This window comes from Leiobunum rupestre, chromosome 2 (genome assembly GCF_980474605.1).
Source record: "Leiobunum rupestre chromosome 2, qqLeiRupe1.1.hap1, whole genome shotgun sequence".
In the NCBI taxonomy this organism is placed as follows: Eukaryota; Metazoa; Arthropoda; class Arachnida; order Opiliones; family Sclerosomatidae; genus Leiobunum; species Leiobunum rupestre.
Window position 1 is genome coordinate 7,365,879 of NC_143385.1, and position 27,551 is coordinate 7,393,429.

At 45.2% G+C, this 27,551-nt stretch overlaps 27 non-coding genes across 27 annotated transcripts; all 27 read left to right on the forward strand.

Annotated features, from left to right (window-relative positions):
- The first annotated feature begins 53 nt into the window (after positions 1-53).
- TRNAM-CAU (transfer RNA methionine (anticodon CAU)) lies at positions 54-126 on the forward strand. Its single transcript has one exon. It is a non-coding gene; the product is annotated as a tRNA-Met (tRNA).
- A 346-nt stretch (positions 127-472) lies between these two features.
- Positions 473-545, forward strand: TRNAM-CAU (transfer RNA methionine (anticodon CAU)). The gene has a single exon. It is a non-coding gene; the product is annotated as a tRNA-Met (tRNA).
- Positions 546-752: 207 nt separating this feature from the next.
- On the forward strand, positions 753-825 carry TRNAM-CAU (transfer RNA methionine (anticodon CAU)). Its single transcript has one exon. It is a non-coding gene; the product is annotated as a tRNA-Met (tRNA).
- A 66-nt stretch (positions 826-891) lies between these two features.
- On the forward strand, positions 892-964 carry TRNAM-CAU (transfer RNA methionine (anticodon CAU)). Its single transcript has one exon. It is a non-coding gene; the product is annotated as a tRNA-Met (tRNA).
- A 66-nt stretch (positions 965-1,030) lies between these two features.
- TRNAM-CAU (transfer RNA methionine (anticodon CAU)) lies at positions 1,031-1,103 on the forward strand. Its single transcript has one exon. It is a non-coding gene; the product is annotated as a tRNA-Met (tRNA).
- A 344-nt stretch (positions 1,104-1,447) lies between these two features.
- On the forward strand, positions 1,448-1,520 carry TRNAM-CAU (transfer RNA methionine (anticodon CAU)). The gene has a single exon. It is a non-coding gene; the product is annotated as a tRNA-Met (tRNA).
- Positions 1,521-1,586: 66 nt separating this feature from the next.
- On the forward strand, positions 1,587-1,659 carry TRNAM-CAU (transfer RNA methionine (anticodon CAU)). Its single transcript has one exon. It is a non-coding gene; the product is annotated as a tRNA-Met (tRNA).
- Positions 1,660-2,285: 626 nt separating this feature from the next.
- On the forward strand, positions 2,286-2,358 carry TRNAL-CAA (transfer RNA leucine (anticodon CAA)). Its single transcript has one exon. It is a non-coding gene; the product is annotated as a tRNA-Leu (tRNA).
- Positions 2,359-2,424: 66 nt separating this feature from the next.
- Positions 2,425-2,497, forward strand: TRNAL-CAA (transfer RNA leucine (anticodon CAA)). Its single transcript has one exon. It is a non-coding gene; the product is annotated as a tRNA-Leu (tRNA).
- Positions 2,498-2,703: 206 nt separating this feature from the next.
- TRNAL-CAA (transfer RNA leucine (anticodon CAA)) lies at positions 2,704-2,776 on the forward strand. The gene has a single exon. It is a non-coding gene; the product is annotated as a tRNA-Leu (tRNA).
- Positions 2,777-2,840: 64 nt separating this feature from the next.
- On the forward strand, positions 2,841-2,913 carry TRNAM-CAU (transfer RNA methionine (anticodon CAU)). The gene has a single exon. It is a non-coding gene; the product is annotated as a tRNA-Met (tRNA).
- A 66-nt stretch (positions 2,914-2,979) lies between these two features.
- On the forward strand, positions 2,980-3,052 carry TRNAM-CAU (transfer RNA methionine (anticodon CAU)). The gene has a single exon. It is a non-coding gene; the product is annotated as a tRNA-Met (tRNA).
- A 345-nt stretch (positions 3,053-3,397) lies between these two features.
- Positions 3,398-3,470, forward strand: TRNAM-CAU (transfer RNA methionine (anticodon CAU)). The gene has a single exon. It is a non-coding gene; the product is annotated as a tRNA-Met (tRNA).
- Positions 3,471-3,536: 66 nt separating this feature from the next.
- Positions 3,537-3,609, forward strand: TRNAM-CAU (transfer RNA methionine (anticodon CAU)). Its single transcript has one exon. It is a non-coding gene; the product is annotated as a tRNA-Met (tRNA).
- Positions 3,610-17,980: 14,371 nt separating this feature from the next.
- On the forward strand, positions 17,981-18,053 carry TRNAM-CAU (transfer RNA methionine (anticodon CAU)). The gene has a single exon. It is a non-coding gene; the product is annotated as a tRNA-Met (tRNA).
- Positions 18,054-18,118: 65 nt separating this feature from the next.
- On the forward strand, positions 18,119-18,191 carry TRNAM-CAU (transfer RNA methionine (anticodon CAU)). Its single transcript has one exon. It is a non-coding gene; the product is annotated as a tRNA-Met (tRNA).
- A 66-nt stretch (positions 18,192-18,257) lies between these two features.
- On the forward strand, positions 18,258-18,330 carry TRNAM-CAU (transfer RNA methionine (anticodon CAU)). Its single transcript has one exon. It is a non-coding gene; the product is annotated as a tRNA-Met (tRNA).
- Positions 18,331-18,536: 206 nt separating this feature from the next.
- TRNAM-CAU (transfer RNA methionine (anticodon CAU)) lies at positions 18,537-18,609 on the forward strand. Its single transcript has one exon. It is a non-coding gene; the product is annotated as a tRNA-Met (tRNA).
- A 5,632-nt stretch (positions 18,610-24,241) lies between these two features.
- Positions 24,242-24,314, forward strand: TRNAM-CAU (transfer RNA methionine (anticodon CAU)). Its single transcript has one exon. It is a non-coding gene; the product is annotated as a tRNA-Met (tRNA).
- A 66-nt stretch (positions 24,315-24,380) lies between these two features.
- TRNAM-CAU (transfer RNA methionine (anticodon CAU)) lies at positions 24,381-24,453 on the forward strand. The gene has a single exon. It is a non-coding gene; the product is annotated as a tRNA-Met (tRNA).
- Positions 24,454-24,519: 66 nt separating this feature from the next.
- On the forward strand, positions 24,520-24,592 carry TRNAT-CGU (transfer RNA threonine (anticodon CGU)). The gene has a single exon. It is a non-coding gene; the product is annotated as a tRNA-Thr (tRNA).
- A 66-nt stretch (positions 24,593-24,658) lies between these two features.
- Positions 24,659-24,731, forward strand: TRNAM-CAU (transfer RNA methionine (anticodon CAU)). Its single transcript has one exon. It is a non-coding gene; the product is annotated as a tRNA-Met (tRNA).
- A 66-nt stretch (positions 24,732-24,797) lies between these two features.
- On the forward strand, positions 24,798-24,870 carry TRNAM-CAU (transfer RNA methionine (anticodon CAU)). The gene has a single exon. It is a non-coding gene; the product is annotated as a tRNA-Met (tRNA).
- Positions 24,871-24,936: 66 nt separating this feature from the next.
- Positions 24,937-25,009, forward strand: TRNAM-CAU (transfer RNA methionine (anticodon CAU)). The gene has a single exon. It is a non-coding gene; the product is annotated as a tRNA-Met (tRNA).
- A 66-nt stretch (positions 25,010-25,075) lies between these two features.
- TRNAM-CAU (transfer RNA methionine (anticodon CAU)) lies at positions 25,076-25,148 on the forward strand. The gene has a single exon. It is a non-coding gene; the product is annotated as a tRNA-Met (tRNA).
- A 66-nt stretch (positions 25,149-25,214) lies between these two features.
- On the forward strand, positions 25,215-25,287 carry TRNAT-CGU (transfer RNA threonine (anticodon CGU)). The gene has a single exon. It is a non-coding gene; the product is annotated as a tRNA-Thr (tRNA).
- A 205-nt stretch (positions 25,288-25,492) lies between these two features.
- TRNAT-CGU (transfer RNA threonine (anticodon CGU)) lies at positions 25,493-25,565 on the forward strand. Its single transcript has one exon. It is a non-coding gene; the product is annotated as a tRNA-Thr (tRNA).
- Positions 25,566-27,551: the final 1,986 nt, after the last annotated feature.

Below are 27,551 nucleotides of genomic sequence, written 5' to 3' on the forward strand. Positions count from 1 at the left end.
GCACATTTTGAAACGATTAAAAAGAAAATTTTCCGTTCAATTAACTCTGAAACGCCTCGATAGCGCAGACGGCAGCGCGTCAGTCTCATAATCTGAAGGTCGTGAGTTCGATCCTCACTCGCGGCACGAGCTTTTGCCTCCACATTTGGAAAATGTTAAAAAGAAAAATTTCCGTTCAATTAACTCTTAACCGCCTCGATAGCGCAGACAGCAGCGCGTCAGTCTCATAATCTGAAGGTCGTGAGTTCGATCCTCACTCGGGTCACGATCTTTTTCCTAAACATTTGGAAACGATTAAAAACATTTTTTTCCCGTTCAATTTTCTTTTCAACCGCCTCGATAGCGCAGACGGCAGTGCGTCCGTCTCATAATCTGAAGGTCGTGAGTTCGATCCTCACTCGGGGCACGATATTTTTCCTCCACATTTGGAAACGATTAAAAAGAAAATTTTCCGTTCAATTATCTTTCAACCGCCTCGATAGCGCAGACGGCAGCGCGTCAGTCTCATAATCTGAAGGTCGTGAGTTCGATCCTCACTCGGGGCACGAGCTTTTGCCTCCACATTTGGAAACGATTAAAAACATTTTTTTCCCGTTCAATTTTCTTTTCAACCGCCTCGATAGTGCAGACGGCAGTGTGTCAGTCTCATAATCTGAAGGTCGTGAGTTCGATCCTCACTCGGGGCACGAGCTTTTGCCTCCACATTTGGAAACGATTAAAAAGAAAATTTTCCGTTCAATTAACTCTCAACCGCCTCGATAGCGCAGACGGCAGCGCGTCAGTCTCATAATCTGAAGGTCGTGAGTTCGATTCTCACTCGGGGCACGAGCTTTTGCCTCCACATTTGGAAACAATTTAAAAGAAAATTTTCTGTTCAATTAGCTCTCAACCGCCTCGATAGCGCAGACGGCAGCGCGTCAGTCTCATAAACTGAAGGTCGTGAGTTCGATCCTCACTCGCGGCACGAGCTTTTGCCTCCACATTTGGAAACGATTAAAAAGAAAATTTTCTGTTCAATTAGCTCTCAACCGCCTCGATAGCGCAGACGGCAGCGCGTCAGTCTCATAATCTGAAGGTCGTGAGTTCGATCCTCACTCGCGGCACGAGCTTTTGCCTCCACATTTGGAAACGATTAAAAAGAAAATTTTCTGTTCAATTAGCTCTCAACCGCCTCGATAGCGCAGACGGCAGCGCGTCAGTCTCATAATCTGAAAGTCGTGAGTTCGATCCTCACTCGGGTCACGAGCTTTTGCCTCCACGTTTTGAAACAATTAAAAAGAAAATTTTCCGTTCAATTAACTCTCAACCGCCTCGATAGCGCAGACGGCAGTGCGTCAGTCTCATAATCTAAAGGTCGTGAGTTCGATCCTCACTCGGGGCACGAGCTTTTGCCTCCACATTTGGAAACGACTAAAAAGAAAATTTTCCGTTCAATTAACTCTCAACCGCCTCGATAGCGCAGACGGCAGCGCGTCAGTCTCATAATCTGAAAGTCGTGAGTTCGATCCTCACTCGGGGCACGAGCTTTTGCCTGCACATTTTGAAACGATTAAAAAGAAAATTTTCCGTTCAATTAACTCTGAAACGCCTCGATAGCGCAGACGGCAGCGCGTCAGTCTCATAATCTGAAGGTCGTGAGTTCGATCCTCACTCGGGGCACGAGCTTTTACCTCCACATTTGGAAACGATTAAAAACATTTTTTTCCCGTTCAATTTCCTTTTCAACCGCCTCGATAGCGCAGACGGCAGTGCGTCAGTCTCATAATTTGAAGGTCGTGAGTTCGATCCTCACTCGCGGCACGAGCTTTTGCCTCCACATTTGGAAACGATTAAAAAGAAAATTTTCTGTTCAATTAGCTATCAACCGCCTCGATAGCGCAGACGGCAGCGCGTCAGTCTCATAATCTGAAGGTCGTCAGTTCGATCCTCACTCGGGGCACGAGCTTTTACCTCCACATTTGGAAACGATTAAAAACATTTTTTTCCCGTTCAATTTCCGTTTCAACCGCCTCGATAGCGCAGACGGCAGTGCGTCAGTCTCATAATTTGAAGGTCGTGAGTTCGATCCTCACTCGCGGCACGAGCTTTTGCCTCCACATTTGGAAACGATTAAAAAGAAAATTTTCTGTTCAATTAGCTCTTAACCGCCTCGATAGCGCAGACGGCAGTGCGTCAGTCTCATAATCTGAAGGTCGTGAGCTCGATGCTCACTCGGGGCACGAGATTTTGCCTCCACATTTGGAAACGATTAAAAAGAAAAATTTCCGTTCAATTCATTCTCAATCGCCTCGATAGCGCAGACGGCAGCGCGTCAGTCTCAAAATCTGAAGGTCGTGAGTTCGATCTTCACTCGGGGCACGATCTTTTTCCTCCACATTTGGAAACGATTAAAAAGATAAATTTCCCTTCAGTTAATTCTCAACCGCCTCGATAGCGCAGACGGCAGCGCGTCAGTCTCAAAATCTGAAGGTCGTGAGTTCGATCTTCACTCGGGGCACGATCTTTTTCCTCCTCATTTGGAAACGATTAGAAACATTTTTTTCCCGTTCAAACTTCTCTCAACCGCCGCGATAGCGCAGACGGCAGCGCGTCAGTCTCATAATCTGAAGGTCTTGAGTTCGATCCTCACTCGGGGCACGATCTTTTTCCTCCACATTTGGAAACGATTAAAAAGATAAATTTCCCTTCAGTTAATTCTCAACCGCCTCGATAGCGCAGACGGCAGCGCGTCAGTCTCAAAATCTGAAGGTCGTGAGTTCGATCTTCACTCGGGGCACGATCTTTTTCCTCCACATTTGGAAACGATTAAAAAAAAGTTTCCGTTCAACTCGCTCTCAACCGCCTCGATAGCGCAGACGGCAGCGCGTCAGTCTCATAATCTGAAGGTCTTGAGTTCGATCCTCACTCGGGGCACGATCTTTTTCCTCCACATTTGGAAACGATTAAAAAGATAAATTTCCCTTCAATTAATTCTCAACCGCCTCGATAGCGCAGACGGCAGCGCGTCAGTCTCATAATCTGAAGGTCGTGAGTTCGATCCTCACTCGGGGCACGAGATTTTGCCTCCACATTTGGAAACGATTAAAAAAATAAATTTCCCTTCAATTAACTCTCAACCGCCTTGATAGCGCAGACGGCAGCGCGTCAGTCTCATAATCTGAAGGTCGTGAGTTAGATCCTCCCTCGGGGCACGAGCTTTTGCCTCCACATTTGGAAACGATTAAAAAGAAAAATTTCCGTTCAATTCGCTCTCAATCGCCTCGATAGCGCAGACGGCAGCGCGTCAGACTCATAATCTGAAGGTCGTGAGTTCGGTCCTCACTCGGGTCACGATCTTTTTCCTCCACATTTGGAAACGATTAAAAACATTTTTTTCCCGTTCAATCTTCTCTCAACCGCCTCGATAGCGCAGACGGCAGCGCGTCAGTCTCATAATCTGAAGGTCTTGAGTTCGATCCTCACTCGGGGCACGATCTTTTTCCTCCACATTTGGAAACGATTAAAAAGATAAATTTCCCTTCAATTAATTCTCAACCGCCTCGATTGCGCAGACGGCAGCGCGTCAGTCTCATAATCTGAAGGTCGTGAGTTCGATCCTCACTCGGGGCACGATGTTTTTCCTCCTCATTTGGAAACGATTAAAAAGAAAAATTTCCGTTCAATTTTCTCTCAACCGCCTCGATAGCGCAGACGGCGGCCCGTCAGTCTCATAATCTGAAGGTCGTGAGTTCGATCTTCACTCGGGGCACGATATTTTTCCTCCACATTTGGAAACGATTAAAAAAAAGTTTCCGTTCAACTCGCTCTCAACCGCCTCGATAGCGCAGACGGCAGCGCGTCAGTCTCATAATCTGAAGGTCGTGAGTTAGATCCTCCCTCGGGGCACGAGGTTTTGCCGCCACATTTGGAAACGATTAAAAAGAAAAATTTCCGTTCAATTCGCTCTCAATCGTATATAGCGCAGACGGCAGCGCGTCAGTCTCATAATCTGAAGGTCGTGAGTTAGATCCTCCCTCGGGGCACGAGGTTTTGCCGCCACATTTGGAAACGATTAAAAAGAAAAATTTCCGTTCAATTCGCTCTCAATCGTATATAGCGCAGACGGCAGCGCGTCAGTCTCATAATCTGAAGGTCGTGAGTTCGATCCTCACTCGGGGCACGAGATTTTGCCTCCACATTTGGAAACGATTAAAAAAATAAATTTCCCTTCAATTAACTCTCAACCGCCTCGATTGCGCAGACGGCAGCGCGTCAGTCTCGGGGACTCTCACTCAGAAGAGAGTTGCGTTCGAGCTTTTGGAGAGTGCAGGTCGTTCGATTTTGCACTCCGTATTTCGTCGCGCTAAGCCTAAGCGGGGTTTTTTGCCAATTTATTTTTCTTTCGGTTATTATTCGTGCATTTAATTCAATAGTTGTTAATTTTTAATCTCGTTTTCCCTCCTGGGTGTTTCTACCCAGGATGGATGCTTTCAAGCGGTCGGTTTTTATTGATTTTAAACGTAATCTACCAAGTTTTGAAGCTGTGTCTACCGCGGTTACTGCGAACTTTGGCCTGGACTGTGCTTCTTCCTTCGTTGCTTGTGATGAAGGTGGTTATATTCTTACCTTGAAGAATTTAGCCGATGTTGTTGGTGTAATCGATTCTGGGTTGGATATTGGTGGTGAGCTCTACGAAATATCAAGTGTTTCTGCGAAGACGGTGACTGCCGCTTTTCATGATCTGCCTGAATACGTGACTGATGACGCTGTTCTCTCTAAGCTAACGTCGCTTGGCTGCGAAATTAAGGGTCAGATAGTTTGGCATAAAAAAATATCATTTTATTGTGGAGTACGTACTGTTCGGGTTACTTTACCCGAGGGGCTTTCTTCGTTGCCTTACCGCTTACGGATCGCCGATGCTGTTGGTCGGGAGAAGTTTTACGCTGTGAAACACGATTCCCAAATAAAGGTGTGTAATAAGTGTTATGCTACCGATCACGTATATCGTCAGTGTCCGGAGTTCAAGTGCTTCAAGTGTCAGAAGCAGGGTCATGTCATTCGCGAATGTCCACTATGGCCCAGAATGGGGTCCCGTGATTCTGCAGCGGTGTCCGTCGGCGTTGGAGATGCTGCAATGGAAGTAGTCGATCCTCCCTCCGGTTCTATTCCGCCAGTTTTCCCGGTCCTCGGTGGCGGAGTTGTTTCAACAGTCGTCTATGCTGGTCTCAAGTCTGATCCGCGTCGGAGTGCTAAGCATTCGTTGTCGTCCAGCGACGGTGATTCCGGCAAGACTTCGTCTTCTTACACTCGTCCTGCTGCGAAAACTCAGAAGGTTCCCATTTCCTCTTTGGTTCCTTTTGAGGGTGGGCGCCGGCCAGATTGGTGGCCTAAGGAAGTTGTTTGGCCTCCGTCTTCCCAGAATGAATTTCACGCTCGCTATTGTCGCTATCAGGGGCAGCCAGTTACCAGTCCTCTGTATTGGGACTTTGTGATACCGGATGATTACGGTTTTAAGGTATAAGTCACGGAATTATGATGGTCACTTCTCTGAATGTATTGCAGCCTTTTCTTTGTTATGTCGGGTATCATTCTTTGCTACTTATTTTCAATAGGGGTTTTTTTCAATTATTTATCTCATTATTACGACACTATAAATTTCAGGGGGGTTTTAGGGGAGTCGTGGAGATTGGAAGGGAGGGAAGATTCAAAAAGTTCCAAATGTAACCTTGAGAATCTGACCCACGCACTAAACTCGAGGGAAATTTAAATACTATTTCCCCGTGCCGTATGTATCGAATTTATTTGTTCGGGATCCTTAGAGTCGGTATTGTCACAGAGTAGGTAAATGAAATCAATTGAAGTTATGCAAAAAATAGTAACTCTTTTATTTGTACTTGGAATTATCAATGGTAACCGTATACAAATTTAAATGGTACTTCTTATCTAACTGTTAAAGGATTAACAGTTCGCGGCTATGGTGGGTCTTGGGGTTGTGACGAATAATATATATACAAAAAAAAATACTTTGGTTGGTAGTATTACGAAAATAAATATAAAGAAACTGGCTTTGGCTAGCCTGACATAAATTAAAAATAGTTAACTATCACCAATTTCATATTTAGTTTCGGATGTGGAGGATTTGACAAACTAGATAATAAAGGAGTATGGCTGCTCTGACAGTTGAACAAAAGAACTAAATCTACGGGGTTTCTGGTCTAACAAAAGGGGTGGCATATAATCGTCTGCTAAACTCGCAGGAAATTAGGTCGGGACATAAGAGTTTCAGTTTACACAATACATTTAAACGAAATAAAGAAAAATTATAAAGGAAATGTTCAAAAGTACTTATCGCTCTTCAAGTAACCTTCCAAGGAAGAACCGCACATAACATCTACACCAAAGTCATCGCGCACAACCACGAATTCGACCGAAATACCCGCACAAGTACCGTGCACTTTTAACCTTCCTGTCGAACCGCGTCACCGAATGCTGTACACCACATTCTGATCACCCTTGAAGAAACGATTAAAACAAAAACTAAAGAAAAACTGCCTGCTGCTCAAAGTTGTCTTGGCTTTATAAACAAGATAAATAGATGACCCCTTATCTTATCGGGGTGTGTAAAAAACGAAAAAGCTACGGGGCTGCCAGAATAGGCCAGAGAAATGAAATGAAACAAAAACAATATATGAATGGTCCCTAGAGGGCTATACTGAGGGGAAAAAATGATAAAAAGTAGAAAAATAACAAGATGATCACTCCCGAAAGTTAAAGGGTCGTGATATCTCCCCCCCCCTTTTAAAGCCTTGTTCGTCCTCGAACAAAAAATAAATTAACTTGAGGGGTATACATACACAATACTCGTTATTTATTGTTAACGTGGAAACAAAAGACAAATTAATACACTGGATACATGTTAGGTGGAATGTTTATGGCACTTGGCCTTCTTCGTATAATGGGTCGGTATGAGGGTTTCGTAGATTTACAGTCTGTGTTTGAACGGAATAAGAGGTGGGGGACTCTTCGACGATAAGCAATTGGGTGTAATCCTTGAACGGATGAAAAAAGTCCCCGCACAACTTACATCTATTTTCCCAGTATTGGGGGTTGGGGTGAAGGCTTCCTTGAATTGAGCGGTGGCAACTCCAGATCTTTGGTGTCTGGGTGGAGACTCCGCCTTCTCGATTTCTTGCCTTTGCCTTCTCAATGAAACTCGGCTGCAAGAGTCTGGGTCCCCTCGGTTTCCTCTTGATTTTGTATGGTGGATAGCGGATGGTATTTTCTGCTGGAAGGATTGGGTCTGTGTGGTTGATGGTGTGAGGTGGTTTCTGGAAGCGGGGTGTCGCCTCCGCGGCCGGGAAGGTTGACTCGTCTTCCGGCTCGATCCTTGTTATGAGTGTGTCGGGATCGTGTTGGTTAGTTTGCTCGATCCCTTTTGGGGTTAATAACCATAGTTCTGGATTTGTGGTTGATTTTTCCAAATATATAGGAAACTGGCCGTGGATGTCTCGAATGGAGGGGGCAGATGTTATTATGGGTCTTCCCCTAACACGTCCTCTGATTGGGAGTGGGTTGAGGGGAGAGTCAGAGGTTGAAACTTTGGTTGGTTTCAAGCCTCGTCCTCTGCCCCTGGTCATAATAGGTGGTGGTCCAGAGGGTGAGACTGTGGCGGGTCTCCACCCTTCTTGAACTGGCATGGATTCTGGTGTGTCGGTTGAAGGTACAGCTATGGTTGGCCTCTTTCCTCTTCCTCTGCCTCTGGTTTTCGTTGTCTCAGGTTCTGGTAATTTTTGCTCCGGTTGTCTTGGTCGAGGTGCTATTTCCTTAAGCGTCGCTGAATTGGACATAAGAAGGCTACGCCAAGCTTCCGGTAGGAAGACGTTCGGAGGGAGGGTATCCCCACTATCGATGACGAGGACCTGCTCATTGGCCTTGACGGGAGGTAGCTCAGTTTTTCTTCTTTAGCCCTATTCCAGTTAAGGGTGGCTTTTGTTCTGAAAGCCGATTCTTGGGGGATGTCCCAATTTACGTATTCGGGGATGTTGCGGTTGTTCCCGAGGGGCCCGCACCATTGCCATTGAGGGTTTATTTCGTTATCGCTTATTTTATTGTCTTCTCCCCTCTCTACCTTCACCTGCATGTTGCCTACGGTCTCCCGGGTGTTGAACACTGCCAAGAATGGCTTCCCTGCCGCACATGCACTGGCGATGATGGTTGGGGCTTGATATAGTACTGATGTTTTTTTTATTGGTATTGGTGGAGGAGTGGACCGTCTCACCTTGGTCCACGGTTTGGGTGGATGGGGCCTTTGGTTGGGCGTTTGTTTTTCTTCCATTCTACGGGGAGAGAAAGAAAGAGATAGATTAGTAGGCTGACAAATTTTACAATTAAAATCCTCGGTGCTGTCCGTGATGTCTCGTCGCCCGACACAGATCGTATGAAACCACTTGGTACAGGTATCACACGCAACCCAGTTTATAATCGGTTCTTTGTCTTGGTCGATGATGCAAGGCTCGGACGCACAGGGTCCATCCCAGTCTTTTTGATTTTTCTTCCCTGGCCTTTTCCTCGGCTTACTTGGTTTGGCAGGCGGTTGCTTTCGTTTTCGTGGTCGGATGCCCGAAGGACCGGCTATTGAGGGTAATGGTTCGTCCGCAACAGATGGTTCTTGTGGAGTCACTATTGGGTCGGGGTCGTCTGGCGGCGTATAGTTCATTGGCCACAATTGTTCGTGGTATATTTTGAGCTTTGATATGTGGTATCGGCCTACCGTAAGGTTTGTATCAGGGTCACTGAGTTCGTAAGTTAAATCGTTTAGTTTTCGTTCAACTCGATAGGGCCCGTCGTATTTAGGTGCCAATTTCTGCATAAAGTTAATTGCGGCCTTGGATAGTGGATGCGTTTTAACACAAACTAACTGTCCTATTACTAAAAATTGGTTACGTTTATTTTTGTCGTAATGTTCTTTATATCGTTTGTTACTCTTATCAATATTAGTTTTCACTAGTTCATACTCTTCTTTTAATTTATTAACAAACTCTGTGGTTGGAGCGGTGGTTTCTAATTCAAGTTCATCGAATTGTAACTCCCCGGGGAGACGAACCTCTCTACCGTAATTTAGATAGTACGGGGTATATCCCGTAGACGCTACTGGATACGTATTAAGGGTTAACCGTAAAAAATGTAAGTTCTTATCCCAATTTCTATGGTCTTGGCCCACATAGGTAGCTAATAAACGACCGATATTCTGGTTGTATCGTTCCGTGAGATTGGATTGGGGATAATAAAGACTAGTAAAACCCTGCTCAATTTTAAGAAGAATCATTAACTCTTGAAAAAGGTCACTAATGAATTGGACTCCGTTGTCCGAGAAGACTTTTATTGGGGTATTCCATCTACATATTATATTTTCGACAAAAAGTTTGGCTACTTCGGTGGCGGATGCAGTCTTTAGAGGGGCTAATTCTATAGCTTTCGTAAAATAATCGACAAATACTACTAGGTAAACATTGCCCTCTTCTGATTTGGGGAAAGGGCCCATGAGGTCTATACCCACCATCTCCCAGGGTCCTCTGGTGGTAGCAGATAACATCATTCCCGGTGATTTGCGTCTCTCGACCTTCATTCTTTGACACGTAACACACCCTTTGACGTACTCGATAATAAATTTACGCATCCCCTTCCAATAGTAGGAGGCTTTAATTCTTTGATAAGTTCGTGCGGCGCCCATATGCCCTGCAAATCGACTGTCGTGGTAAGTCTGTAAAAGAGATTGATATGAGTCTTTTGGAACGAGTAATCTTGAAGCACCTTCTGGGTTGTCGGTTTTTTTTAAGATAATATCGTCTCTTTTTTCCCACTCTGGATGTTGTTGTAAATCAGCTGTTAGCAGCGGTGCGATAGTCGGGTCTTGTGTTTGTAAAGCTGCCCACTGCTGTTTGTTGAGGAGCGTCAAGCACGGGTCTTCTGGTAACGCCCGAATGATGGAAATTGTCTCTTTGGGTTTTTCTATTTCATAATTCGCAAAAGTCATTAAAAAAGGATTCATTGTATTGGTCTGTAGACTGTGGTCGGTCGGTTTTTCTGTTTCCCTCGTGTGGCTTTGGTTGGCCTGTTGAACAGTTGTTTTACTCGGGCTCTGATTGGTCCTTGTCACTTCTGGTTTCCTGGTAGGAAATTCGAATGGGTTCACCTCTGGATTGATTAGTGCCCATAAGTTCTGAATGGAATCGTCTGGGACTTCTGGTCTTTCTGAAAAATTTCTGGAAAGCGGATCAGCTAGCTGGTTTACTGTACCTGGATGATATTCTATGTCCATATCGTATTCTTGGAGTTTCAGTGCCCAGCGTGCCAATCGCCCGTGTTGATCTTTAAGACTAAAGAGCCATTTCAGAGCTTGATGATCCGTGAATACAACAAAGTGGGTACCACAAACATATCCTCTGAACTTCTTGACCGCCCATACCACTGCTAAACATTCTGCTTCGGAACTAGAGTATGCTTTCTCGAGGTCTGTTAAACTACGGCTGGCATAATAAATAACCCTTTTCTCTCCTTGTTGCTCTTGAAGCAACACTGCTCCTATCCCCACTCCACTGGCGTCAGTGTGAATAAAAAATTTGCCTTCGGTGGTTGGATTGGCTAGTATGGGAGGGATAATTAAATATTTCCGTAATGTATCAAAGGCTACCTGTTGTGGTTCGTTCCATACAAACGGCTCGCCTTTCTTCTTTAATTGGTTGAGTGGGGCTGCCACAGCGGCGAAATTAGGAATAAATTTTCGGAACCATCCAGCTAAGCCTAGGAAACTTTGTATTTCTTTGATGGTGGTAGGTACTGGATATCCTTCTAATGCTTTGACCTTGTCGGGGTCTGGTTTGACTCCGCCATTGCCAACTATGTGCCCCAAAATTTTTACTTCTTTCTGCGTGAATCGACATTTATCGATTCGTGCAGTGAGATGTTCTGCTTCTAAGGTTGAGAATAAGTAATGTAAGTCATTGAGATGTTTGTCCCAGAGTTCGGCACCGGTTGATAAATCGTCCATATATAATCCGAGCCCATAGGTTTTCCTGGTTGGAAAGGGAAAGATTGAGTCCATCGCCCTCTGGAAGGTGGCTGGGGCTCCCGAGAGTCCGAACGGCATGACTACAAATTCGAAAAGTCCAAGATGGGTTATAAAAGCGGTTTTAGGTATACTTTTGTCTTCCATTGGAATCTGCCAATATCCTGCTCTAAGATCGATGGTGGTAATATATTGAGGATTACCCAAGCTGGATATAACTACTTCAACATCGGCCATCGGATGACTGTTCTTCACTGTCACCTGATTGAGGGCTCTGTAATTCACACAAAACCTTGTATCCCCGGTTTTCTTTGGTACCATCACTACTGGCGCCGCCCAAGGACTGGTTGATGGTCGTATAATACCATCCCGTAACATGGCTTCCACATGCTCTTCTATTACTTTCTTTTCAGCGGGGGAGGTCTTCGCCAGACGGCATGCCACTGGTTTGGCATCTCCTGTCTCGATTGTGTGTTGAAACGATCGCACCAGTCCTGGTTTATCGCTGAAAACAGTGGGAAACATATTAACAAGCGCGGTTAATTGCTGATATTGTATCGGCGTGAGTGGTAGGTTGTCTGGTAGTTCAACTGGTTTATGGGGTTTCTTTTTTTCCGGGTTGATGTCTGTGAAAGGAAAAGTCCAAATGAACCCGTTATAATGCACTTCTACCATCTGTCTATTATAGTCCATTTGAGCTCTCATATAAAAAAGCCAGTCTGTTCCCAGAATCATGGGTGCCACGAGATCCTCCAAGATGTGGAATTGGAACTTGATTTGTGGACCCGTCTGTGATTGAAGTCGAATCGTTTGCTGTACAGGTCCGTATTTAGTGACTACATGTCCTTTGGCAGCCAGTTGCACTTGGTTTTCCTCAAGAGTTTCAATAGGGTAATATGGAAGGCTCTGGAGAAAAGTAGTTTTATTGAAATAGGAATACTCCGCCCCAGTATCGATCATGGCTGTGATCCATTGTTCATTCCAAAAAGTTTTTAGAAATACGAGGCCCGCTTTCTTGGTGCCTTCCTGGATGTCCTCAACTTGTGGCTGGGTTGGGGAGTCATCGGGATTGTGGCTGATCCTTCCTTTGCCATAATTTGCTGTTTCTGCGTATGCTACGAGACTAGGGATCTTTCAGTCCTTCGTCGGAGCACTGGGAACTTGAATAATGGTATTTAGATACTGTGAACTAGTAGTAGGTAAGGGGTACACATTTCCTGAAGAATCCAGGGTAACCATTTGAGGGAGGCCTGTGTTGTCTGGTTCCTGTATCTGGAGCCAGATTTTGTCTGTATACGTACTGTCTAGAAACTTCAGATCAAATAGTCTTTCGAATTCTGCCCAGGAATGCATCTGGACAGCATGTTGTCGGTACCAATACTTTGCTTGGCCTTCTAACATTAATGGTAAAATGGTTAAAAGTTCATCATTCGACAGTTGCATTGCCCGTTGGTATTCTAGGATTGAGTCTTTAAAGTCCTTTGGGCTCTCGTCGTCTTTGTTGAAGATAAAAAGCGTTATCGGCTTTTCTCGTTTAGTTTTTTTAATAGGTTAAAAAATGTTTATTGTAAATAAGATATATTTTTAATCACTAATCTTATCTTACTATTTTTTAACCTTAAGTGTATATATATTCGCTTACAGCGTTTATTATTACCGTCACTCCTAATATGTCGTTCATCTTGTAAAGTACTCATTCTTAATAAACGTTTGTTTTTTAAATCACTACGTTAAGATTTCTCACTAGTTTCATTAGTTAGTTAGTGTAGTGTAGCTTTGCTGATTAACATTGGATTTAAAACTCCAATAGGTTATGGGCCCAGCACGCTCCCAATGCGCCACTACTATGCTGAAGATCTAGTCTGCTGTATCCCGGTTTCAGTTACCATCACCGTAATCCGTATCCTGTCAACAGTTCCCGTTAGTAACCATGGATAGTCTTTTTCGTCAAGACGTCGAGAAACTATCAGGTCCTGAGAATTGGAGGAGTTGGAAAAGACAAATCGTCGACATTCTAACCGTACGAGACGTATACGAGATCCTTACTGGCGAATGGCTTGAACCAACGGAACCATTAACAGTAGCAGAGAGATCTGAATACACTTCAAACAAGAAAAAATACCGAGTGGCATTCAGTACAGTCCGGGGTATCATCTGGTCAACCTTATCCAAAAAGGTCCAAAACATGATCACAAATTGCGAGACACCAAAGGACATGTGGGACAAGCTGCTCGAAATCTTCGAGCAGAAGTCTTCAAATCGTCTCCGAAAGCTTCTGGCGCAGCTCATGCGATCTACGAAGTCACCAGACGTCGACATGGCCACCCACATTGCCCAGATGTGTTCTCTCTGGACAGATATCTTGTCAACGGCACAGACAGAGAAGAACGTAACATTCGACGACTGCATACTGATTGCCTGCATCTTCGAGTCTCTACCTCAGGATGAGTATCGAGAATTCGGTATGCTCTGGGACACGCTGCCAACCGAAAAACAGACGGTTGCGGAGTTGGAACGTTTATTGATTGGCCGTGCAACTCGAGAAGGTGACTCTTTCAGAGATTCATCTGGTCTGATGGCGAAACGCAATGCCGGAGGTCATCGCAGTCACTCATCAAACGAGACGAAAGGCATGAGACGTAAGCCAAAATGCACCAATTGCCGAAAGTTTGGTCACATAGCAGAAGACTGTCGAGGACAAAGGAAGACTCCTAGAAGGACGAGCGTTGACGAAAGTAATCGCACCAGCATTGGGGGTCTGATTGCAGCAAACGGTCTCGTTGCTTGCTCATCGTCTGAAGCAGCATGGTACTTTGACTCGGGTGCTACACAGCATATCACGAACGACGCCACAAAGTTCCTAAACTTCCGCAAGTTCGCTACTCCAGCGACTCTTCAGATTGGAAACAAGACGCAGATGACAGCGGATGGTGAAGGAGACATAAGGATTCAGTTCCGGATTGGAAAGAAACTCTATCAAGAGGTAGTCCACAATGTCTGGCACATCCGTGATTTTGCCTGCAATGTTTTCTCGCTGAAAAGCGCAATGAAAAGAAACAAGAATCTGGAGTTCAAGGTCACAGCAAATTCTTGCGGTCTCTATGAAGTTGTCGGAGGCAAAAGGAACCTTTGTGTACCTGGCAAGGTCGAGAGTCTGTATCGTCTGGATATCAAAGTCATGCAGCCATCATGCTCCGCTCACATCGCAGCAGATCCGAGAAATGACCGGAAAGCAGATCTCCAAGTCTGGCATGAACGCATGGGTCATCAGGATAAACGGCATGTAGCAGCGACGTTACGGAGACTCGGATACGAAGTTCTAAATCAGACGTCTGACAAGCTCTGTGAAGGGTGCATCTACGGCAAGATGACTAGGCACAGTTTCGGCACTCGTTTGGAGAAGGCTACGAAACCAGGTGAAAGGATCCATTCAGATCTCTGGGGACCATCACCAACACCGTCCATGAAAGGGAAGAAATACTACCTCCTATTCAAAGACGAGTATTCCAGTGTTCGAGCCGTATATTTCCTAACGAAGAAATCCGAAGTCGTCAATTGTTTCAAAGATTTCCTTGCCTTTTGCCGAACCCGCAATCACACAGTACAAGAGCTGGTCACGGATAATGGAACTGAATATGTCAACGAAGAGTTCCGTCAATGGACGTCTCAAGAAGGGTTACATCACCGCAAGTCCATGCCATACACGCCGGAACAGAACGGGGTCGCTGAATGAGAAAATCGTACGATCATGGAGTCTGTAAGGGCCATGTTGCATTCCAGATCGGACTTACCACCGAAACTCTGGGCTGAAGCGGTGAACACAGCCGTCTATGTCCTGAACCGAACAGCACCTACATGCATTGCTGGGAAGACGCCGTTTGAATTGTGGACAGGGAAGACAAACCCATCGATCCAGCATCTGCGTGTCTTTGGCACTGAGTGTTTTGTCCACATACCCAAAGAGAAGCGAAGGAAGCTGTCTCGGAAGGCGTATAAAGGTTTCCTGGTTGGCTATGAAGACAATGCAGACGGTTATCGAGTTTATGTTCCAGAGCTGGACGACGTACTAAGATCTCGAGATGTCAAATTCAATCCCGAGACGTGCGTTCCTGATTCCTGGATTCCTGTCTCTGGGGAGTCCTCCAGCCAGGGCGAGCAATCGACCGACGATTTCGTTGGCGAAAACCAGCCTACCAGAGCCACCAACTCATCAAAAGACGGACCAACCAGAGCCACTAATGTAACATCGGGCATGCCAACCAGAGCTGCCGACTACTCAAACGACGAGACAACCAAATCCGTCGAAGCGTCGGAAGACGTGGCTACCGGACGCAATGAGGCAACAGTCTCTGACGAAATGTCAGACAACCGCTCTGAGAAGAGTGGACCAGTACTTAGAGATCGTTCAACACTAAGGAAAGTCCAACCATATCAGAGCTGCCAGCTAGCAAATAAAGCATTCCTCATCTGCGACATGTTACCACAAACGGCACGAGAAGCACGTTCAAGCAACGAATCCGCCGAGTGGGAGAAAGCGATGGTAGATGAACTTTCGGCAATGAAAAGACACGACGTCTACGAAATGGTTGATCCTCCACCTGGTCGCAAGATAATCGGAAATCGTTGGGTCTTTCGTACAAAGAATGATGAAGATGGGACGATCGTCAAGCACAAAGCCCGGCTTGTCGCAAAAGGCTTTACGCAACGAGAGGGAATCAACTTCAATGAGACTTTCGCTCCAGTTGCCCGATTCGAGACACTACGAATCTTTCTCAACCTAGTTGCCCAGAAAAATCTCAACCTCAGGCAATTCGACGTAAAGACCGCATTCCTTCATGGGAAGCTATCCGAAGAAATTTATCTGCGTCAACCTGAAGGTTTCGACAATAGTAGTGGACAAGTCTGGAAGTTAAAGAAAAGTCTCTACGGTCTTAAACAGTCTCCACGATGTTGGAATGAACGAATTGACAAATCGCTTCAGAACCATGGCTTCAAGAGTGCTGATGGAGATCACTGTCTATATATTTACTCAACCAATGACGTTTTCTTAGTCTTGATCCTCTACGTCGATGATGGATTGGTTGCCGGCAGTACCACCAAAGCAGTTGATGACTTTCTTCACGACTTCAGCGATGAATTCGAAATCATAACCGGAAAAGCGTCAACGTATCTTGGACTTAAAATCGATCAGTTAAGCGACGGCTCCATATTCTTACACCAAAGCGCCTACATCGAGAAGGTTCTTGAAAGGTTCAACATGCAAGACTGTAAACCAGTGAGCACTCCTATCGGCAGTCCAGACACGACCAACCAAAGTCAGGAGAGTTTCGAGTCAACGACCATATATGCCTCGGCCATTGGAAGTCTCAGATACGCAGCGACAGGAACACGACCTGACATCGAATACGCAGTCAATCGAGCGTCCCAAGCAATGGCGAATCCAAAGGTCGCTGACTGGAATGGAGTTAAACGAATTTTTCGTTATCTCAGAGGGACCAAGTCACTGGGTCTCTTATTCAAGTCCGAGAATTCCATGACAACCATCCCCTACAGCGACGCTGATTACGGTGGTTGTGAGAAAACAAGACGTTCAACGTCTGGGATCGTATGCCTAATTGGTTCAACCACGGAGGCTGAACTGGTAGCTGCCACTGAAGCGGCGAAAGATGTCGTCTGGATTGAACGAATCAAGTCTTTCCTGGGTCTCAACGTAGACGATGATGTACCCGTACTCCGAGTCGACAATGCAGGGGCCATTAAACTCATCAGAAATCCTGAGTTTCATCGCCGAACGAAACATATCAGTATTCGTCAGTACTACATTCGTGAACTGGTCGAAGAGGGCATCATCGACGTTATATATGTCCCGAGTGAAGAACAGCTGGCCGACATTTTCACTAAGCCACCGTCAGAATCTCAGTTTACGGCAGTACGAGAAAGTCGTCAACGAGGGCGAGTGTTGAAGATAAAAAGCGTTATCGGCTTTTCTCGTTTAGTTTTTTTTAATAGGTTAAAAAATGTTTATTGTAAATAAGATATATTTTTAATCACTAATCTTATCTTACTATTTTTTAACCTTAAGTGTATATATATTCGCTTACAGCGTTTATTATTACCATCACTCCTAATATGTAAAGTACTCATTCTTAATAAACGTTTGTTTTTTAAATCACTACGTTAAGATTTCTCACTAGTTTCATTAGTTAGTTAGTGTAGTGTAGCTTTGCTGATTAACATTGGATTTAAAACTCCAATAGTCTTCCCCACTGAATCGAATAGGTGGAACTTTGATCGGGTTACGACGGTGTGGAGGTTGCATTGGTAAATATTGCATTGGGGCCTGAACATACTGCATAGGACCCTGAGAGAGGTTGGAGTAGGAGTACCCAGGTGGTGGTATGTAATAGGGATAGTGAGACCCTATTGGATTTTGACTAATTTGTCCTGCAGGATTCGCTACATGGGGAACATTAAAACCCTGGCCAACCACAGGTTGTGGTACTGTTGGGAGACTGTATCTAACAGTTGTTGGCATAGCACGAGCAATATTCGGTAATTGGTTCGCATAACTGTAATTAATTGGTTGAGTTTGCGACGCATTGAAAAAACCTTGGGAAATATCGGGTAGTCTTGACATTGATTTTGACCCTACATACTGAGAAAAGTCATAAGGGTTCTGCCAAAGCGGCATTCTATTTCCACTAGAAACATTGACATTATTGCTAACACTTGGCGTACTAAGTCTGGGTGTAGTATTTTGTATTGTAGTTGAATTTCCGTTCAATTAACTCTAAACCGCCTAGATAGCGCAGACGGCAGCGCGGCAGTCTTATAATCTGAAGGTCGTGAGTTCGATCCTCACTCGGGGCACGAGCTTTTGCCTCCACATTTGGAAACGATTAAAAAGAAAATTTTCCGTTCAATTAACTCTCAACAGCCTCGATAGCGCAGACGGCAGCGCGTCAGTCTCATAATCTGAAGGTCATGAGTTCGATCCTCACTCGGGGCACGAGCTTTTGCCTCCACATTTGGAAACGATTAAAAAGAAAATTTTCCGTTCAATTAATTCTAAACGCCTCGATAGCGCAGACGGCAGCGCGTCAGTCTCATAATCTGAAGGTCGTGAGTTCGATCCTCACTCGGGGCACGAGCTTTTGCCTCCACATTTGGAAACGATTAAAAAGAAAATTTTCCGTTCAATTATCTCTCAACCGCCTCGATAGCGCAGACGGCAGCGCGTCAGTCTCATAATCTGAAGGTCGTGAGTTCGATCCTCACTCGGGGTACGAGCTTTTGCCTCCACATTTGGAAACGATTAAAAAGAAAATTTTCCGTTCAATTTTCTTTTCAACCGCCTCGATAGCGCAGACGGCAGTGCGTCCGTCTCATAATCTGAAGGTCGTGAGTTCGATCCTCACTCGGGGCACTATATTTTTCCTCCACATTTGGAAACGATTAAAAAGAAAATTTTCCGTTCAATTATCTCTCAACCGCCTCGATAGCGCAGACGGCAGCGCGTCAGTCTCATAATCTGAAGGTCGTGAGTTCGATCCTCACTCGGGGTACGAGCTTTTGCCTCCACATTTGGAAACGATTAAAAAGAAAATTTTCCGTTCAATTTTCTTTTCAACCGCCTCGATAGCGCAGACGGCAGTGCGTCCGTCTCATAATCTGAAGGTCGTGAGTTCGATCCTCACTCGAGGCACTATATTTTTCCTCCACATTTGGAAACGATTAAAAAGAAAATTTTCCGTTCAATTAACTTTCAACCGCCTCGATAGCGCAGACGGCAGCGCGTCAGTCTCGGAGTCTCGCTTGAGCTTTTGTAGAGTGCGGTTGCCGATTTTTCCGCTCCGTTTTTCTAGTCTCTTCCTGCGTTTAAGCCTAGGCTTAGTGTTTTTTTAATTTTATTTAGTATTCTATAATCCCAGTTTATTGAGTTGTTAATAATTTTTAATCTTTGACCCTGCATTGCAGGGTCTTTAACCCCTTTAACTAATTTAAATTATGGAAGTTTTAAGACGTACGGTTTTCGTCGCTTCTGAAGCGACGGCCGTTAATTTGGTAGAAGATTATTTGAAAGCGCATTTTGGTTTGGATTCATATTCGTCAGTGGTCGCTACTTTGGGTGGCTTTTTTGTCACATTTATAACATTGGAAGATGCGGATACTTGCGTTGAACATGGTATGGAGATTGGAGGCGTAGAATGTGTCGTTGCAAAGGTTGGGAGCCGCGAGGTTTTGATGACGTTATCTGGTCTACCGGAATTTGTCACTGATGAAGCGGTGAAAGATAAGTTTGTCAGCATGAAATGCGAGGTAAAGTCTGACGTGATGTGGGCGCGGGAAAATGGAAAATATTACGGTCAACGGTCGATAAAAGTGTCATTACCGGAGGGCGTGTCAAGTTTGCCTTATACTATTCGTATTCGTGATGTCTTGGGTCTTGAAACTAATTACCGTCTCCGCCACGACCGTCAGGCCAAGGTCTGTAACAAATGTTTTTCCACATCTCATTTATATCGCCAATGCCCCGATTTTCGTTGTCGAAAGTGCGACCTTCAAGGTCACGGAATCCGTCAATGTCCGGATTGGGAGAAGGGCGCCCAAGGCCGGCCTGCTCAAGTCAACGCAAAAGTGGGCAACGCTATTGTTCATGAATTGCCGATGGATCAGGGAGAAGTGGTGAATCCACAACTTCCACCCGACGTGGATGCGGTTACGCCTAAAGAAATGCCTGATAAAGAACCCTCCTCAAATTTATCGTTCAGCGCAGCTAAGAGACCGATTTCTACTTCCACTGGTAGTGATGATGGTGTCCGCCACACTGGTAATTTGTCTTTGTCCGCTTCGACTAGTAAATCGTCATATTCTAAAAGGCTCCGTGACAATAAAACTTTTGAGAAGGCCATAGCTATCAGGCGTTTTGGTTCGTGGGAAAAGCTTCGGATGGAGGCTCCAGAGAACGGGGATCAGTTGGCGGCGAAGGAGAAAGTGGATGGCGGTGGGACCTAAGTCACTATGATGCGTTTGGCCAGTTGTAATATTCGTGGACTGCGGGATGATCAGAAGATTTTAGAGTTTTTGGAACTTAGTAAGCCGTATGACATTATTTGCCTTCAGGAGACGCATTGGTTAGCGGAGCACGCGCATCGGTTTAAGTCTCTATGGCGTGGTCAAGTATTTTTTGACAATGATTCGACGACCGGATTTCGCGGCGTGGCAACGCTTGTTCGGCCGGGTTTATCTGCTATCGCTTCACGCGTGATCGTCAGTAATGTGGGACGGTTCGTTATTGTGTCGCTTAACTTCGATGATGTGTCGATAGATATTGTTAACGCCTATTTACCTAATGACGCGAATGATCGGGTTCCTTTTTACGCGCGGCTCCGAAATGAGGTTTCTCGTTTGCAGCGTCCAGTAGTCGTGGGAGATTTTAATGATGTCGTTAGTCGCACTCGGGACCGTTATCCTATTCCGCTGGCAGCATCTCGTTTACGCCCTACAGAGCTCTTCCACTTCATAAGCTCGCTCCATCTCGTTGATGTCTGGAGGGTCACGCATCCCCACGTGTTTGACTGGTCATGGGCAGGTTATGTTTTCGGGAAGTATGTACAATCGCGTATCGATTATATTTTTGTCCCCGAGTCGGAACGTAAAAATGTCCAGATTTGTCAAATTCTGCCGTGTTCGCTATCGGATCACAAACTTGTGGAACTGCGTTTTCATCTCGACGGGGTAGCCATAGGACCTGGTACGTGGTCTTTCAACGCAAGCTTTCTCGAATCGGATTCGTATCGTGACGCTGTGAGTCGCATTATTCGTCGTAGTCGTACTTGGCCGGAATTCTCCACGTCGGTCATTGCCTGGTACGAGAGGTTGAAGACTTCGTTGCGTGATCACGCTATGTTTTTTGGAAAATTACAAGCTACGCGTAGTCGCGAGCGTCGTACTGCGTTACGGTTAGCGGTAGACCAAGCTCATGTTGATTTCCGTAATGGTCTCATTGACGCGTCGGAGTTGACTTCTAAGATCGACGATCTTAATTTCTTTGATCAGAATTCCCTCCGGGGGGCCGTGATCCGTTCCAATCAATTGTGGCGGACAGACGGTGAACAGCCGACAGCCTATTTTTTACGCTTAGAAAAGTATCGCCAATGTAAGAAAAATGTACGGTACATCTATTCCGCGTCGCGCACTCTACTAGTAGATCCGTCGGATGTTCGTCATAGAATTTTCGAGCATTTTAGCGATATGTACAGAAGTCAACCTGTCAATCGCTTTTCGGTGGAGGAATACGCGGCGCATCTTCCAACTCGGTTATCGGACGACGCAAGTGCTATCTGTGATAGCCCGGTGACTTGGACGGATGTAACGTTAACCCTGGGGCAGCTTCCCAGTGGTAAGAGTCCAGGGAAGGATGGACTTACCAATGAATTTTGGAAATTCGTTCTTCCGCAAATTAAGGTTGAGTTTCTGGCGCTGATCTCTTTTTGCCAGGCGGACGGTTGCCTGCCTCCGAGTATGAAAGAAGGTATGATCGTACTGCTGCCTAAGAGCGGCGACTTACGCTACGTTTCAAACTGCCGTTCTATCACGCTCCTCAATGCTGATTATAAGATTCTCGCGAAGATCCAGGCTATGCGGCTTTCGGCGGTTTTGCCGACGATAATTTCGGATCGTCAGACCGGCGCGATTAAAGGTCGTGGGGCAATAAGTACCCCTTCACTTTTACTTGACACTATCGATTACCTTCAAGGTGTAGACTCTGGTGGCATCCTGTTGAAGTTGGACTTGTCCAAAGCGTTCGATTGCGTGTCTTGGCCGTATCTCTTTGCTGTCTTGCGGGCTTTTGGATTCGGGCCAATTTTTTGTGGGTGGATTCAAACGTTTCTCATCGGTAGCAGGTCATGTTTGAAGATTAATGGCTATCTAACTGATTTTTTCCAACTCGGACGCTCGGTTCGTCAGGGTTGTCCGCTTAGCCCCCTTCTTTACGTTCTAACATCCGAAGCCTTAGTTTTCGCGTTGGAGCGTCGACGGTCTATTGTCCGAGTTTCGTGGCCGGGCATCCATTCGGCTCCTCTTTTGCGCATTCACGTTGACGACAATACGGTAGTCGTTCGCGATCGGCAGTCGGTGGAGGAGGTTGTTGCTGAATATAACCGCTTTTCGGAAGGTTCGGGCGCAGTTTCAAATTTGGCCAAGTGTCGCGGTTTATGGCTTGGCTCAGATCGTTCCAATGTCCCTGAAGTAATTTCTGGGATAACTATTTCTTCGGATCCGCTAGAGGTTCTTGGCGTTTATGTTGGTTCGTCTCACAATGATACTCTGGAACTTAATTGGTCTTCGCGTTTAGAAAAATTTAAAAAAGTTTTACGAACTTGGCAAGCGCGGCATTTAACGGTTACCGGCAAAGTTATTTTAGTTAACACTTTGGCTATGTCCATTTTGTGGCATACTCTTCGATCGGTTCCGTTTCCTGACCGTTACGCGGTGGAGTTTCGCAAAGTGGCGTTGGCGTTCATCTGGGGTTCTAAGGCCCATAAGGTTTCGTACGATACTCTTACTCGCCTTAAGCGTTTGGGTGGCTATGGACTGATTGATTTGAAATGGAAAACGTGCGCGTTCCGTTTGAAGGCGTTGCAGGCGATTCTGCGCGCGGATTGTCCTTCTTGGCAGAGAGATCTTGCCGTGGCACTCTTGAATCCTTTTGACGGTACTTCCAGCCCCGGAATTAATGTTTTACGGTGCCAGTTAACTCAGCCGTTATTAAGTCGTCTTTCTCCGCGTTATCGCGAAATGTGGATTGCCTGGCAGACATTTCTCACTTCGCAGAATTTACGTCTACAGATGGCAGCCGATCCGTTCCACGAGCCGGTGTTTTATAGTCAGCGTGTTGATCTATCTACTCTGACTTCGCGGTCACGGCTTCCGTTTCTTTCGCACGGACTACTATGTCTCCGCGATTTTTGTTACGGAGTCGTACCTGGTTTTCTTCCAGAGGACAGTGTATTGGAACTATGCGATATTGATGCCTCGATGCAGCGGGCTCTGGATGTCAAACGCGTTTATTCCGTTATTAAAGAATCTTTGCCGAAAGTTTTTTTCGACCGCGTGTACGCTTCTTCGTCGCGGGTTCCAGTCGAGAACGCAATACGTGTTTTTTCCAAAGACAACACCGAATTGGATTATTTGGCGGCCTCGGCTAAAGAACTATATCAGCGCTACCTTTCGGTTCGAAATTACGAGTCATCCGGTGAGCTTAAGTGGCGGGAATATTTAGGAGGTCCCTTACCCAAACCAGGATGGAGTTGGTTAAAAGGACGAGTTTTAAGTCCCGAACAACGCGATAATAATTTAAGAATTGTTCATCACGCGCTATTTCTTAACAAACGTATTCATTTGTTCGATCCGCAGATCTCTCCCATGTGTACTTTTTGTAAAAACGCAGAAGAAATATTATCACATATATTATTTGGGTGTAGCATTGTTGAGGCCTGGTGGTCATGGCTATTTAAATATAAACTTTGTTTAAAAGTAGATTATTTTACCAATCCCGGCTTTGTTCGAAATTGTTTTATTGTTTTTCAAGGTAAATGCCCGATATCTTTAAATTCTCACGAGTTAAAAATAATACATTTCATGGTATCTCTTTTAAAGTACCTTATTCTGGACTGCCGTTCCTTTTATAATTTCAATCAAAACATACCTCTCGTAGTAGTTCAACATAGATTTTATGCAAAATTTAAATGCGAAATACGTAAAACCATTAAAATTTTTAAAGATAAAGATAAAGAATTTACTAACATGTTGTCAAAAATATTTTAAGAACTCTAATTTAACCGTGTCAATAGTCTTTAAAAAGCACTCCAGTCTGTTTTAAGGGGTTAACTATTGTTCTTTAATTGCATTCATATATATATATCGCATTCCAAGAGTTGGTTTTGGGTTAATATACACAAACGCATTAGAATTCCTGTATTTTTATGATTGTTGTTATTATTTTATTAATATTGGTCTCGCAACTTTTGTAATATACACTAAAAATGTATTTTTTAATGATATAATAAAAAAAAAAGCGTCAGTCTCATAATCTGAAGGTCGTGAGTTCGATCCTCACTCGGGGCACAAGCTTTTGCCTCCACATTTGGAAACGATTAAAAAGAATATTTTCCGTTCAATTAACTCTCAACCGCCTCGATAGCGCAGACAGCAGCGCGTTAGTCTCATAATCTGAAGGTCGTGAGTTCGATCCTCACTCGGGGCACGAGCTTTTACCTCCACATTTGGAAACGATTAAAAAGAAAAATTTCCGTTCAATTAACTCTCAACCGCCTCGATAGCGCAGACGGCAGCGCGTCAGTCTCATAATCTGAAGGCCGTGAGTTCGATCCTCACTCGGGGCACGAGCTTTTGCCTCCACATTTGGAAACGATTAAAAAGAAAATTTTCCGTTCAATTAACTTTCAACCGCCTCGATAGCGCAGACGGCAGCGCGTTAGTCTCGTAATCTGAAGTTCGTGAGTTCGATACTCACTCGGGGCACGAGCTTTTACCTCCACAATTGGAAACGATTAAAAAGAAAAATTTCCGTTTAATTAACTCTCAACCGCCTCGATAGCGCAGACGGCAGCGCGTCAGTCTCATAATCTGAAGGTCGTGAGTTCGATCCTCACTCGGGGCACGAGCTGTTACCTCCACATTTGGAAACGATTAAAAAGAAAAATTTCCGTTCAATTAACTCTCAACCGCCTCGATAGCGCAGACGGCAGCGCGTCAGTCTCATAATATGAAGGTCGTGAGTTCGATCCTCACTCGGGGCACGAGCTATTGCCTCCACATTTGGAAACGATTAAAAAGAAAATTTTCCGTTCAATTAACTCTCAACCGCCTCGATAGCGCAGACGGCAGCGCGTCAGTCTCATAATCTGAAGGTCGTGAGTTCGATCCTCACTCGGGGCACGAGCTTTTGCCTCCACATTTGGAAACGATTAAAAAGAAAATTTTCCGTTCAATCAACTTTCAACCGCCTCGATAGAGCAGACGGCAGCGCGTCAGTCTCATAATCTGAAGGTCGTGAGTTCGATCCTCACTCGGGGCACGAGCTTTTGCCTCCACATTTGGAAACGATTCAAAAGAAAATTTTCCGTTCAATCAACTTTCAACCGCCTCGATAGCGCAGACGGCAGCGCGTTAGTCTCGTAATCTGAAGGTCGTGAGTTCGATACTCACTCGGGGCACGAGCTTTTACCTCCACAATTGGAAACGATTAAAAAGAAAAATTTCCGTTCAATTAACTCTCAACCGCCTCGATAGAGCAGACTGCAGCGCGTCAGTCTCATAATCTGACGGTCGTGAGTTCGATCCTCACTCGGGGCACTAGCTGTTACCTCCACATTTGGAAACGATTAAAAAGAAAATTTTCCGTTCAATTAACTCTCAACCGCCTCGATAGCGCAGACGGCAGCGCGTTAGTCTCGTAATCTGAAGGTCGTGAGTTCGATACTCACTCGGGGCACGAGCTTTTACCTCCACAATTGGAAACGATTAAAAAGAAAAATTTCCGTTCAATTAACTCTCAACCGCCTCGATAGAGCAGACAGGGTCTCGCTTGAGCTTTTGTAGAGTGCGGTTGCCGATTTTTCCGCTCCGTTTTTCTAGTCTCTTCTTGCGTTTAAGCCTAGGCTTAGTGTTTTTTTAAATTTAATTTAGTATTCTATAATCCCAGTTTATTGAGTTGTTAATTAATTTTTAATCTTTGACCCTGCATTGCAGGGTCTTTAACCCCTTTAACTAATTTAAATTATGGAAGTTTTAAGACGTACGGTTTTCGTCGCTTCTGAAGCGACGGCCGTTAATTTGGTAGAAGATGATTTGAAAGCGCATTTTGGTTTGGATTCATATTCGTCAGTGGTCGCTACTTTGGGTGGCTTTTTTGTCACATTTATAACATTGGAAGATGCGGATACTTGCGTTGAACATGGTATGGAGATTGGAGGCGTAGAATGTGTCGTTGCAAAGGTTGGGAGCCGCGAGGTTTTGATGACGTTATCTGGTCTACCGGAATTTGTCACAGATGAAGCGGTGAAAGATAAGTTTGTCAGCATGAAATGCGAGATAAAGTCTGACGTGATGTGGGCGCGGGAAAATGGAAAATATTACGGCCAACGGTCGATAAAAGTGTCATTACCGGAGGGCGTGTCAAGTTTGCCTTATACTATTCGTATTCGTGATGTCTTGGGTCTTGAAACTAATTACCGTCTCCGCCACGACCGTCAGGCCAAGGTCTGTAACAAATGTTTTTCCACATCTCATTTATATCGCCAATGCCCCGATTTTCGTTGTCGAAAGTGCGACCTTCAAGGTCACGGAATCCGTCAATGTCCGGATTGGGAGAAGGGCGCCCAAGGCCGGCCTGCTCAAGTCAACGCAAAAGTGGGCAACGCTATTGTTCATGAATTGCCGATGGATCAGGGGGAAGCGGTGAATCCACAACTTCCACCCGACGTGGATGCGGTTACTCCTAAAGAAATGGCTGATAAAGATCCCTCCTCAAATTTATCGTTAAGCGCCGCTAAGAGACCGATTTCTACTTCCACTGGTAGTGATGATGGTGTCCGCCACACTGGTAATTTGTCTTTGTCCGCTTCGACTAGTAAATCGTCATATTCTAAAAGGCTCCGTGACAATAAAACTTTTGAGAAGGCCATAGCTATCAGGCGTTTTGGTTCGTGGGAAAAGCTTCGGATGGAGGCTCCAGAGAACGGGGATCAGTTGGCGGCGAAGGAGAAAGTGGATGGCGGTGGGACCTAAGTCACAATGATGCGTTTGGCCAGTTGTAATATTCGTGGACTGCGGGATGATCAGAAGATTTTAGAGTTTTTGGAACTTAGTAAGCCGTATGACATTATTTGCCTTCAGGAGACGCATTGGTTAGCGGAGCACGCGCATCGGTTTAAGTCTCTATGGCGTGGTCAAGTATTTTTTGACAATGATTCGACGACCGGTTTTCGCGGCGTGGCAACGCTTGTTCGGCCGGGTTTATCTGCTATCGCTTCACGCGTGATCGTCAGTAATGAGGGACGGTTCGTTATTGTGTCGCTTAACTTCGATGATGTGTCGATAGATATTGTTAACGCGTACTTACCTAATGACGCGAATGATCGGGTGCCTTTTTACGCGCGGCTCCGAAATGAGGTTTCTCGTTTGCAGCGTCCAGTAGTCGTGGGAGATTTTAATGATGTCGTTAGTCGCACTCGGGACCGTTATCCTATTCCGCTGGCAGCATCTCGTTTACGCCCTACAGAGCTCTTCCACTTCATAAGCTCGCTCCATCTCGTTGATGTCTGGAGGGTCACGCATCCCCACGTGTTTGACTGGTCATGGGCAGGTTATGTTTTCGGGAAGTATGTACAATCGCGTATCGATTATATTTTTGTCCCCGAGTCGGAACGTAAAAATGTCCAGATTTGTCAAATTCTGCCGTGTTCGCTATCGGATCACA